Genomic DNA, 13956 nt, shown 5'->3' on the forward strand with positions numbered 1-13956 from the left:
CACACACACACCATGTGCATGCATGGGAGCATAGCACCTCAAATACAGGGAAAAAATATTTTGTTCATAGAAATCTATTTTTTTACGAACAGCAACTTAACATGCTTATTGAGATACAAACAGAACCAAAGAAGAGGCTCACAAAGAATTAATAGAAGGTGGTTATACAATATTACTTAATTTCTCTTACAATTTGAATTTTAGTGTCCCATTTTGCGTTTTTTTTTCCCTCCAGGTGTGTTGGGATTTGTTGAAGATCAGGTGCCTTATTCCCTTTGAGACAAGTCTTTCACTGTTGTGGAACTTCACATAGCCAAGCTTCCAGTGATCCATCTCTACCTCTTACCACCACTGAGATTCCAGGAGTAGGCCATGGGCCTCCACATTTACACACAGATTCTGGGGATCTGAACTCAATTTTGAGACAAGCACTTTAGTGACTGATCCATCTCTCCAGTCCCCATTTTTACATTTCTCTGTTGCTTTTCACATACTAGCGATGGCTTATGTATCTTAGTTAAATATTAGTGCATTCTCAATTTCTGTAATTACTCTATTGGTGACTTTTCTATGCTCTCTTCTTAGTTAGTATCCTGCCCTTCCTCTAGTTTGTAGTTCTTCCTTTTGTATGTCATATAGATAAGCGTCTTGAAATACATATTTTTTTCTCAGCTTTTGTTCTTCTAGGAGTGCCTTTGTCATTTCCAAAGGATCGTTTTGCAGAACAATGAATTCTTTCTTGATAGTTTTTTCTTTAGTACTGCGAAAACAATCTCATGCTACTTTCTTCCAGACCAGTGGTTCTCAACCTTCCTAATCCTGTGACCCTTTAATACAGTTCCTCATGTTGTGATGACCCCCCGAACCATAAAATTATTTTCTTTGTTACCTCAGAATTCCAATTTTTTTACTGTTATGAATCATAATGTAGATATCTGATATGTGATCCTTCTATCCCAAAGGGTTTGAAACCCACAGGTTGCGACACACTGTTCTAGGCTATTAGATTTTTGTGGGAAATTGTTTGTCAGGTAAATTGGGATACACCTCTGTAATTACCAGTCCCTCCTCTCTTACACCCTCAAGTTTTTTCTCATTGTCTTTCACCCTTAACATCATGTTAAGAGACTTTCGTTGTAACAAACCTTGGGGTAGACCTCATTGAGTTACATTTGACCTGTGACCCTCGACCTTCCTCTGTGTGTATATTTGTACCTTTCTTTAGGTTCATGAAGTTTTCTGTTATTATATGATTTCCTCTCTTTTCCCAAGTCTGCTTTACTGAAAACTGCCATCTTCACCTTGAACCCAAAGCGACACAGATCCTTGTTCCTCCTCACACATTTCTCTATGCTAGCTGGGAATGTGTGAGGAGCCTGCCCTCTTGCTACTATTTTTTGCAAGTCTCTCTTATGGATGCATTCCCTGTTTGCAGTCCCTCTTATGGATGACTCTTTTGTGCTTTAAATACTGCATGTATTTCAATGCTCAACAATTACTGCTTGATCTTTTAAAAAAGTTCTTCTGTCTCTTTAGGTTCATCTTTTATAATATTCCCTATTTTCTTCAAGCCCATTGAGCTCCATAAAAGCTGTTTTCAGCTCTCTGAGACTTTCCCCATACTGGCCCCTGCCTGGTACCTCATCTTATGTGCTTTCGGACCTTCTTCTGAATATTGAGTGAGGCAAACACTCCAGATGCTCCCTGTCATGCAGTACCGCCTCAATGTTTTTACTTCTGTCTTTCTAACCTGCTATGTGTGTCCCTCTAAAAATTCCAAGTAAACCTGCCTATCTTCTATGCTTCTGTAATTACTTCCAGATTTCACCACTGGATGGCACCCAGATCCAGAATTTTTCAGGGCCTGCGGCTTCTGTGTTGCAGTTTCAGAACAAGAGGCCAATCAAAACCCAGGTTGTTCTTAATATACTGTTCAGAAAGAAAGAAAAAGAGCAGTCTAATGTTTCAAGATCATCCCCTTTCTCCCTACTTCTTTAAGGTAAATCCAAATGCACCCATGGATATGCCTCTGTGGTGGTCAGGCATCATAGAGTTCTGTTCAGATTTTGTTTTTTGTTTGTTTGTTTTGAGACAGGGTTTCTCTGTGTAGCCCTGGCTGTCCTGGAACTCACTCTGTAGACCAGGCTGGCCTCGAACTCACAGAGATTTGTCTGCCTCTGCCTCCCAAGCACTGGGATATACTACCACTGCCTGACAATTCTATTCAGCTTTAAGCAGCGCTACTGTATATGGATCATATACAGGGTTCTGTGTCCTATACATATGTCATCAAAGTCATCAAATCGTGCCTATCCCTGAAGAAGGAGCAACACACCACTGGGGTGGGACCAAGTTGCCGAGAGTAAGCTAATGGCCATAGATTGTTACAAGTAGTCACGGGAGCTGCTAGTTAGAAGAGAAGTCCAGCATTCTGGGTCTGTATGTCCTCTGGCGTAGTTTCAGAGGCCCCATTTTCCATGGATTCAGGGGAAAGAAGGAGGCGTGTTAGGTACAAGACTGAGATAAGACAGGTGTATTAACCCATGTCCTGGTTACTCATAATACGCTGCCTCAGCTAGGAAAAATGTCACTGAAAAAGACCTCTGCCCCTGTTCCAGGCTCCAGGTCAAATAGTTTCTCTCACCTCTGACACACAGGGCCACTTGAAACTGACATTTGAAGTTGCCTGTCACTGAGAGCTACATGGACACCTCTGCACTCTAACAGCTCTGATTCTGTGGTTCTTATCCAGTCTTCTATAGAGTATGCCCCTTGTATCTCTATCAGCCCTCTGCCTTGATGCTCAGTGTAGTTCCTCTGAACAGTGTAGCCTCTTTAGCCTCTTCTAAGAGCCATCGTGCCCCTCATACATGGCAGAATACACATAAATAATATCACATATGTAGTATGATGCATGATCTAACAGTTACTGTAGTAATTAATATTGGGGATCAATGGGGCTGGCCAAGTAACTCAGAGGTTAAATACTAACTGTGTAGCCTGGTGACTTGAGTATGATCCTTGAAAATCACATAGAAAGGCTGTACATTGTAATGCCAGCGCTCCTGTGGGCAAGAAGGAGGATAGAGACTGGAGAATCATCTGGAAGCTTGTAGCCAAACTCTAAGCTTGTATGTAGCACAGAAGGAGAAATGAGAGCTGCCTTAACAAGGTAGAAGATGAGCCCCAACTTTTGAAAGCTCTATTCAGACTTCCACATGCATCTCATGGCACACACAAGCCACACCCCAAACAAACAAACAAACAAACAAAGCAACAAACACTAAGAAATGAAGGAGCGAAGTACCTGTGTTTGCTATTGACCATTAATACTAAGTGGAATCAGGAGTACTTTCTCAGCATTTGGTTTGCTTGTAAATTTATTGTTATTTAATAAACTCCCACAGTTTGGAAAGACTAAACATATCCATCTACACCACTGATGGAACTTGCTCATGACAGAACTACTGACATTTGCATGAAAGATGTGCACCATTTGCTCATTTAGAAATGTTTAAGATAGCATGTTAAACACTTATCTCTAATGATTCTGACTTTTACGTTTCTTATCAACAGCCAAGGAAGAGTCTCATGAAAAACATCAGAAGTAAAATAATAATAATAATAATAATAATAATAATAATAATAATCACCCATTCTATTTTCCAACAATTCTAGTACATGTTGAGCAGCCCTGTCCCAAAACTGGAAATCCCCAAATAGTCCAAAATCCTAGACTTTTTAAAGTGCTCACCTAACACCACAAGTAGAAAATTCTCCACCATGGAATTCTGTTGATTGCATAAAAATTGTTAAAAGTGATTATTAATAATACCATTAAGAACATAATGGAACATACTTTCAGGCTACATATGTTAAGTATATGTTAAGCATAAATGATTTGAGCACCCATCTTTTAAGTGCCTCATTATATATATACAAATATTTCAAAGGTTGAAAAAAATGTAATATCTGAGACATCTTTAGTTCTAAACATTTCCCATAATGGCTATTCAACCTGTATTAGACAGAAAGAATTGTGTAAAGTTTGGTAACTCTTTGTAACATATCTAACATGGACACAGTTAAACAGAACAGAAGCTGGCAGTTTAGTCCCAGCACTGCCATAGACGGTGTTTTATGAGGAGGACCTGAAGGTTTTTTCCCTGGTGCCCTCTTCATTTCATCATCTTTATATCGAATCCACTGGGAATAACTGTGGTTTTTATTTTTAATTCATCCATTTCTCACTTGCATTCAAAAATCACATTTGACAAACTGCACTGTAGATATCCACAGTCAAGAATGTTTTATTTGTGTGCATATTAAAATTATTTCCCCAAGATGTTCCTATAGTCTCTGCTATGATGCTGTGTCACTTGGAAATTATAGTCATAATGCTTTGGTTAGCCTTTGTTTTCTTGGCTGGAATTTTACCAGGCCCTGGACATTCACTCTACATGGCCTTAATCCTTAGCTAAACTCCAGAATCATAGTGTCCTTTGAAGGCCTTTGACCACCCTGTTTGAGCAGTGGGGACCTTTGTCCTGGCCTTGCAGGAGTATTAGTTAGTGCATGTTAAAGAATTAGGCCAACTTATTTTGCACACTCAAATATTTCCTCTTCACACCTTTTAAATGAGAAAACAAAGCAAACAAAACCAAAACCAAGAAGTCACCATGGTGGTAATTTCCCAGTGAGCCTCACTCCTTCTCTTGAGAAGTGTGATCTGTGGCAATTTAAATATCCACTTTTAGCTGCAGAACAAAGCAACCTGGACAGAGAGCAGACAGAGGGCCAGCGAAAGGGACCCCAGCCCACACTGGATGCCAGAACAATAGGAGCAGGAATGTGCAATCCTCTAATTACAGAGTGGGCTATGGCTATAGGACCCCAGACCTCTTCTTCAGTTAGGAGTTATAACGTTCTGAATATTTGAGCAAAGTATTCAATGTCTTTGAGAAAAGTGGTTGGATATTATCTTTATCATGTAAAAAGGACTTGATTTTGATATACTCAGAAGTGGAACAGATTTTGAATAGTTTTCTATTGCCAAGTAATAGGTCTTGTATTTGGCCATAGTAGTTACACTAGAAGGTAATTAGTATTTTTAGAAAATGCTAAAAAGTAATATGAGCCTGAAATAATTCTGTACTAACATCATGTGTTCGATTCAAGACAATTTCCTCAATAGGTTTAAAACAACATGATACAGGACTGGGTTTTGATATTTATATTTGACAGACTATACTGTAGATATCCACAGTCAAAATGTTTTATTCATGTGCATATTAAATTTATTTTATATTACCTGGTATTATGCCAACTAATTTAAGTATGTCCTGTTGGTGAATTTAAAATCTTTCAAAAGGTCATTAATAACTCAAAGTATTTAGAACCTAAAGTTTATTATTTTAAGCCATCAGTTTTTAGCTTAAACATAGATGACAGTCAAGATGGCTATAGTTTCATTTACTATGAAATATAACCCATGCACACTCTTGACAAATTTAACTCCATCCACAAGCATATTTAACCCTTTTACCCTTTCGGAATTGATCAGAATGATTTAGCACACCTAAGATTATAAACCTAAGGTAGTTGTCTGGCAGTGTGGGCAGAAAGAAATCAAGAAAATTTTATATGTTACCTGTTTTGGGAAAAAAAGGTACAACATTAAGATTACATTTCTTATCCTCACACACACACACACACACACAAAAAAAAAAATCAAGCATTTTCCAAATAGTATCACAGTGCCAGGCAAAGCTATTGAAATATTTCCAACTCTAAAGCTCTTAAAAGTGTTATCTTACCAGTAAGCGTGTTAAGGTTTGTACAGAACTTTTCAATGCTTGCTTGGTTTAAAGCCTTCCCAAAGGTGATGGATTTCCCAGGAGCTTTTCTTCTTTCTCCTGGTGAGTAGAGGTCGGTCTTGCCTGTCCATGAAGGACTGCTTGGTCTGTGGTATTGAGACAAGTGTGGCCTGAGATACTCATTTGCTCTCTTACTCTACTCGGCTATATTTGGTAACTGAACTCATGTTACAGCTGAGTGCCACAATCAGGAATCCCAGTAGTGGGTTGGGAAGCAGCCCCAGATCTGAGGCTGGGTTCTTAGAAATTAAAGCCACCTCGTATAGAAGGAACCATAGCTATGAATTTAAAAATATCACCTTTAAACATAGTCCCCTCTGACTTTGTCGTTGGAAATTAGCTCCCAGCCTTTTCACATGCCTTAAGTTATTTACAAATATGTTTCTGAACCCCTATTTTAAAAAGTGAGACCCTGGAGGAAGACTCCTGGGATGATCTGCTGTGTATGTTTAAATTTTAGTCATGTGGTGAGCTCTTATAAAATAGTAAATCCAATAACTATTTAAAAATTAAGCCACTTGTCAAATTGAGTGGAGATGCCAATTGCTTTCTTACCTCATTAAATTAAAAATTGTCATATGACTAGATTGTGTATTAAAGATGTAGGCCAAAGCATAATGGAATAGTGTAGCAAATGGAGTCTGAATCTTAGAATTCAGAGCACTGATTCTGATGCATTAAGAACACTTAGCAAAGTTTTCTTAATGGAAAAGCTGAGCAAATGGTGAAAAATGAACATTGTCTCATACAAGAATGAAGTTGTCACAACTGTTAAAAAAATTAACACAAATAGCACAAATCCCTCTCGTTAAAAACAAATAGAGATAGGAGGAACCAAGACCTTTTCTGACCCAAGATGGTCTACTAGAGAAGATCTAAGGGGGTGAGAAGAATCATAGGAAACATCCCAGGAAATTCAGAAAAAAAGTACTGATAGTTTATTTGGATCTCATGACCTTTGGTCTGGTTTCATGTCTAAAGAAATCTGTTCCTGAGAGTGAAGATTGCTATTTGCTCCTTGTTCTCCTCTGATCCCTGGCTCAGTGCTTTCATAGCCAATTCATTCTTACATTCATTAGTTAGTGATTTTATGACTTACTCTTTGTAGATCACAAGTGGTACCCACCCATTAAGTCTTTGGTCATTTTTGCTGTTGTAAGAAAATAGTCCAGATGGGATAATTTACACAGAACAGGAATTGACTTTCATCCTTCTTGAGGCTGAAAGATGCCCATGGGTTCATTGTCCAGTGAAAGTCCTTTTTCCATTTCTAAGCTGTCACCTCGAGTTCTGTGTCCTTTGGTGGAGACACTTCTATTACATAGCACAGAGTGGAAGGCAAGGACATTTTAATAAGGGTATTTAATCCTTCCCATGATGTCAAAACTCATGATTTTACTCCTAAGCCACACTATTAACCTCGGTGCATTGGGAATGCAGTTCAACACCTTAAAAAAAAAAAAAAACCTAAGCAATGAAATTTTAAATCAGAGTTCAAGTCAACAGACAGTGTACATCAGTGACCATGCCTGCCAAGAGAATGCAACAAGGAATAATTGCTTTTACAGATCACAGGAGGAAAAGAATGCCTCAGTCTGTCTGAGGTGCTGCCTCAATGTAAATTTTGGAAGGGGCATTCAGACCTTAGCATGGATTAACCAAGTAGGCACTTGTCTAATATGCTTTTATCCCATAAGGAATAACAAAACTGGAAAGGGCAGAGATGGAGAGGGAAGATGATAGAGGAAGCATAACACGGTGGAAAGTGGTGATTATGAGGACCAGTACAAGTTATAAAATTAAAATGCCTACAGAAAGGGCTGCTGATAGAAAAGAAGTGATTTGCCTGGGAATTCCAGAGGAACTCAGCAATGGGAGGACTAGGTCAGACCTTACCTTGTACATAGTCTTAATTGACAACTTCACTATTGCAAGTGGGAGTAGGATAGGACCTATGAAGTAGGCGATGGTCCTTCTTCGTTTCCACCTTAGCCAGCTAGGAGGTGCCTTCTCATGCTTAGGGACGGCAGGAGGCTGCTTCTCTGGGACTTTAAAGCAGATTCTAGCCATGGAAGAAATGCATGCTATTCTCATTTTGTCTTCTTTCTCTGTTACATCCTTTATTGAACACATATTTTCTTCTTCCTTCATTTTAGGAAAATTCCATCAGTAAACTGGCATGGTGTGGCTGCAGTGGAGGTATACCTGATGAATCTGATCAAGAAACGATCAAAATGGAGGCATGAAGGCCTCAAAAGATTGTTCTAAGCAATGATCTATTAGTTGGCTCAGAAACAAATCCTTCAAACGTGGCCCATCTTTAAACATCTCCCTCTTACACTGTATCTGGCTGAGATACACTCTCCAGAATCAAATATGACATACATTGAGTTTATGTTCATCTGTGCACATCATGAACTTCAGATATGCTTCCCGTAGATTTGGTTTCTTGATGGCTTGTTTAATCTACTCTACATATGCTGCCTGATCCTGTGGGTGGTCTTCTGGTTACAGTGCACTTGACAGATTGTGTATATGCACAAGATGGTTAGAGATAAAATGACCCAATGCCAAAGTAATGAAAATAGAACTGAAATTGTATGTGAAAAGTGAGATGAGACTCTATCCTTTATATTTATATGTGAGCATTGGGCACTGTTGGATATTCTATGCTTTTTCCCCACCCCCTCAGTGTTAGGAATTGAACCTTGCACTCTACCACAAAGTTATATTTCTAGTTCCCTAAATCTCATTTTTAATCTGCCTAAAGGGAACAAGTGTAAAATTCTACACAGAGCTGAAAAAAAAAAACCAAAACATTTGTTTCAATAGACCATAATTAATTCAAGGAAAATAAGCACATGTCTTTATAGTGATGAAATAAATCATGTATTATATTATAATCGCATTACTGAATGATGTCAATTTGAATGCACACAGTGATGTTTTGAAGAAGAATAGGTAATATTTCAAAGAATTATTAGCAAGTAGAAGGAAATTATATCTTGAAATAAAAATATATTACAACTTAAATTTATCCAAATTGTAATAGTCTTACTATGCAAAAAAATTCAGCACATTAGTAAGTCAAAAGCAAAAAGCCATATGGCTATTTCTTTAGGTTATTAGCATGCCTTTGAACAAAATTCAGCATCCATTTTCATTTAAAAAATAATTTTGGAAGGTGAGAAAAATGGTTCTAACTCATTAAATTTTAAAGTATATATACACAGGAGCATGTATGTATGTACATGATACATATATGCACATTTAATCATGTGCATATGTGATGTCAGAAAGGACTTAGATATAAAACACCAACAAATACTATCAACAAATAGACAAGTCTTTTTTAAAAAATATTTTATATTTATTTATGTGTATGTATGTATGTATGTATGTATGTATGTATATTTGTGTGTGAGGAGGGGGTATGTGTACATGTGTGCAGGATCCTATAGAGGCCAGAAAAGGGCATCAGATTACCTGAAGCTGGAGTTACAGGTGGTTGTGAGCCTCTGGTGTAGGTGCTGAGAACTGAACCCAGGTTCCCTGAGGAGGAGCAATAAGTGTTCTTAACTACGGAGCCATTTCTTCAGCTTCCACTTGCAAGCCTTAACACATGTGGAAGATAAGATGGGAATGCAATCTTAGAAAAAACAGAATGATATGCTCCATATATCACAGGAGGATTGATTCAATGGCAAGTCAGTTCTCATAAGAAAAAAAAAATCTACAAATCCCATAGAACTTCAATCCAAAAGGCACTTCATTTTGTGGAATTGGAAAAGCAATACAAGATTTCATCCAGATAAACTTCCGTAGCCAAATATACAGGAAGACTGTGTGAAGGGGACCGCTGAAGAAGGCCGAGGCAACAGATGCCTCTGGTGGGACCAGAAGATGTGAATAGAGGATTTTGGTAAAACAGCAATCGGATGCTTGTGTGTGAACAGTTGCCTGAAATGGCAGCAGTTTTTTCTCTTGGCTTTGCACAATTCCACTGCTCTGTCTTTTATTATAGATTAAAGGACTTTGGGTAGGGCCTGAAAAGATGGCTCACAGGTTGAGAATGCTTGGAGAAGACCACCAGAGTTCAGAAGTTCTTAGCACCCAGGTTAGGTTGCTCACAACTGTCTGCAACTCTGGCTGCAGGGGTTCCAATGCCTTTTGTTTTGTTTTGTTTTAACTGGCATGCACAGGTATGTGGACATACATGCACAGACACACATACATGCACTCACATGCGTATACACATACTCGATAAAAATAAAATAATCTGAAAAAGGAACTGTATATTTTATTCCATTCAGTAAAATAAATATATCATGTTCTATGGGGGAAATGGAGTGGAATGCATTAATAGGTATGTACTCATAGGGATATATTCAATATACAATTATAGTTTGGATTAACAATGTGAATAGCATTCTCAAATATATCCATAGCTATAGCTACAGTTTCTTTTCTTCTCCTGGTATATGGCTTCTCCACAGTAGTTCATCTTCAAAAATATATGCATTAACTGGGCCAGGATGCATGGAGAACTTTACTGCAGTGTTCATGCCTTGTAGTTCTTCCTATGACATCATAGGTTCTCTTGACTACTACTGTTTCTTACTCTCTAGGTTCCATATCCTCCTTTATATATATATATATGTATATATATATATATAAATATATATATATAAATATATATGTATATATATACACATATATATATATATATACCCTCCTTCTCTCATTAATATGAAATATTTTTTAAAGTACACTGTTGCTGTCTTCATGTACCAGAAGAGGGCATCAGATCACATTACAAATGTTTGTGAGCCACCATGTGGTTGCTGGGAATTGAACTCAGGATATCTGGTAGAGCAGTCAGTGTTCTTAACTGCTTGAGCCATCTCTTCAGCCCAATATGAAATATTTTAAGATGCATTTTGAAAATAGAAAACAATGATATGGAAAAGATAACTTTAATTTACCATCCAATAAAAAACTTTTTTTTTTTTTTTTGCTAGTTATTATAGCTGGAAAGTAAGATTCAAGGAATCCTTCTATCCTCATTCTCCCATATCTGATTGCTTACTAGGAAAAACAGGAAGGGAAGGTTCCATCCACTCAGTAACTTTAAGCCATGTCAGTCATTAGGACACTGTAGTGTATAACCTGTTAGCTAACTCATAATTCTTCAAGTTCTTTGCATATAAAATAGAGAAAATTTTTTCATGTTTTTTTTTCATGATTTTGCATATTTTGCCTTGGGAATTAAAAATAAACTTTGTTGACTATAAAATAGTTAATTGAGGCTCCCTGTCTTCCTCCTTGGCTCCTGCATGCTGATTTGCAAGTCACCACCGGACCACAGTCTGCAACGTGAAGATCCATCTTCATTTGGCCACTTTGGAAATGTCATATCCTTTAACTTACTCTATCCTAGACCTACTGAGGAGATATTCCTTATTAAAAGAGACATTTATTTAAAAATTTATAAAAGCATCCCCCCCCCAAAAAAGTGCACTAGCAGTTTATGGAATGGCTTAGTAAACTCATAAAATTTTGAAACCATAAAATGTGATTTTTCTTGAGCTATTTATTTTAAAAAGGTAACACAAAGTTGTGGTTTGAATATGAAACATAAGCATAGTGAATCTCTACATGGTTAAAGTTTAAACACACAGTTTGATGTTTTAAAGATATGAAGACTTCCCTAGGTTGCTTGAGCCCCTGACCTCCTCCAGTTTTGTTCATGGGAAGAGAAAGACAAACCTAGCAAGTGTTTAGAAATGGCTTTTGCACATCATTTGACTTATAGCTAGACCTCAGTGTTTTGTTTCCCCCAATCTTACTTTTATCACAACTCATGGACTTAGTGAGGGAACAGCAAACTCCAATGCAGAAGTCACTGTCAGACAACGGCAGACAGCTGTGTGGCCATTTCAGTGGTTGCTTCCAAAGAAGTGGCCTGTTGAAGGATGTGGCTGCCACTCCCCAGGAAACGAGAAAGGAAGAGCTGGACAAAGGAGGAAATCAGCTGTTGGACCAATGGAGGATTTAGACAGTGTAAAAATGCCAACTATGAAAGACAGTTGCTGAACTGCAAACAGCCCCGAGCCCCGCCCACCAGGACTTGCCTGCCCAGCAATTTGCTCAGCTCCTGCTATTTTGGGAAGGAATTTCCACAGAGTTGGCATATCTTCAGCTCCGAGGTTTCCTCTGATTGAATGATCAACAGGTGTCGAAAAAGGCTGTGGCAGAAATATCCCAGACCCAGTGTGCTCCTTTGACATCTGTGGCGTGACTGTAGTGCTGTCGGATGGATCATTTTTAATCAAGGAGGCTTTCTACAGAGTAAATGCTAAGCCAGTCACTTCAAGATCAGTGTTGTTCTGTGGCTATGCATTTGGTAATGGCATATACATCCATTTGGTATATAAATTGACTACTGCACTGCAATTATACAACTGAAATCTAAAGGAAAATATCAACAGGAGCAATGATACAACTGAAGATCTGCTTTTCGCTCAGTAGAAGTGCTTTCTGGAGGATGGTTGGTGTTTCAAATGTCCACACTGTGTAGAATTTACTGATGGATGTTTTTCACAGAAATGAATTTGAACCTGTGCTTTCCTTTACTTTGTTTTTGTCTTCCCCAACGCCTCTGTGACAAAAGAGAACACATCTAACAATTTCCCAGTACATAGTATCATGCACTTAGTTTCTGCTCTTCATTTCTCTAGAGTTCTACCATTCTGTTCTCTGGGGCTCCTTCCTAGTCACATCATTGTATCTGATCTTGCCTCATTAAAGTTCACAGACACACCAATTCCGAATGGATATTCTGTCTCCTATACACTGGGGAAATGGAAACTAGAAAGGTGGCAAGGAGGAGAAAAGAAACTGAAACTCATCCTATATGTGTAGAAGATGCCATGCTGGAAGCTCTGATTCCAAGGTCCAGTGTCTCCACAAACATCCTATTTGAGCTCTGAACTCTGTCCTTTCTCCTCCACTCCCTCTTGTGTATGTCTAGTATCGGGACTCCGAAGTGAGGAATGGGGAATGTGTGGTGTGTGTGTGTGTGTGTGTGTGTGTGTGTGTGTGTGTGTGTGTGTGTGAGAGAGAGAGAGAGAGAGAGAGAGAGAGAGAGAGAGAGAGAGAGAGAGAGAGAGAGAGAGAGAGAGAGAGAGAGAGAGAGAGAGAGAGAGAGAGTGAACTGGTGCTTGTAAGTCACATTTTGGGGTTGTTGAAGTGAAGTATGTTTTTAGGCAGAGACCTACAGTGGAGCTGTTCATCTTTTGGTCAGACTAAAAAAGTAGATAAAGAAGCACATTCCACCCAGTGGGGTTCAAAAGATCTCTTGTGTGTGATGCAGATCTTCAGGGACTGGAATATACATGTTGCAATTCTGTTGCATTACTATTTTAGTCGAAGCCAGCTGACTTCCGGCTCTGAAATCTCCATTTCCCCTCCCAACTCTGCTTGCATGCTTACAGAGAACTCTTCCTGTGGATAGCTTTCTAGATGTTTCATTAGTTGTCCTTCCATGCCCTTGTTATCTGGATTGAAGTACCTCTCCTTCCCTCTAATGAAAGCTCCTTTTCTATCCCTCTAAGAATGGAGATCTGAGCGGCAATCTACAGGCACAATTACTTTTAAGGCAGTTTCTGGTTTATCTGGAAATATTCTTTAAAGATTTGTGACATCTGATTTTGTGTGTTCTAGTTGGTGCTTTGTGACACTTGTTATCCCCAATGATTTACACTTTTATTTCTTAAAAGTAAAGTTTAAAAATTATTTTAAATTATGTGTATGTCTTTGTGCTTCTGTGTGTGTGGGTAATAAGTGAAGTTATCTGTGGAGGCTAGGGGCCCTGGATCCTCCTGGAACTGGCCATACAGATAGATGGTTGTGATATTGGTACTGTGGTACTGGAAACAGATTCCCAGGCCTCTGGAAGAGTAGCAAGTTTTCTTAACTGCCGAGTAAACTTCCAGCCCTTACATTTTTTGTTTTTATTCTTAATTCCCAAAATTGTATACCACTATATATTGCCAAATTGTCATGTACAGTGTAGGAT

At 38.5% G+C, this 13956-nt stretch overlaps 1 protein-coding gene across 3 annotated transcripts in view; it reads right to left on the reverse strand.

Annotated features, from left to right (window-relative positions):
• Palld (palladin, cytoskeletal associated protein) overlaps window positions 1–5983 on the reverse strand; it is a 393911-nt gene extending 387928 nt beyond the window's left edge. For 2 of the 3 annotated variants that reach the window (XM_031339915.1, XM_031339916.1), the window contains exon 1: window positions 5817–5977. The gene's annotated coding sequence lies outside the window, so the exon portion shown is untranslated. Of the gene's footprint in view, window positions 1–5816 lie in introns of all 3 variants that reach the window. The other variant, XM_031339914.1, reaches the window with a different exon arrangement.
• Window positions 5984–13956: the final 7973 nt, after the last annotated feature.

Source organism: Mastomys coucha, unplaced genomic scaffold, assembly GCF_008632895.1.
Source record: "Mastomys coucha isolate ucsf_1 unplaced genomic scaffold, UCSF_Mcou_1 pScaffold22, whole genome shotgun sequence".
NCBI lineage: Eukaryota > Metazoa > Chordata > Mammalia > Rodentia > Muridae > Mastomys > Mastomys coucha.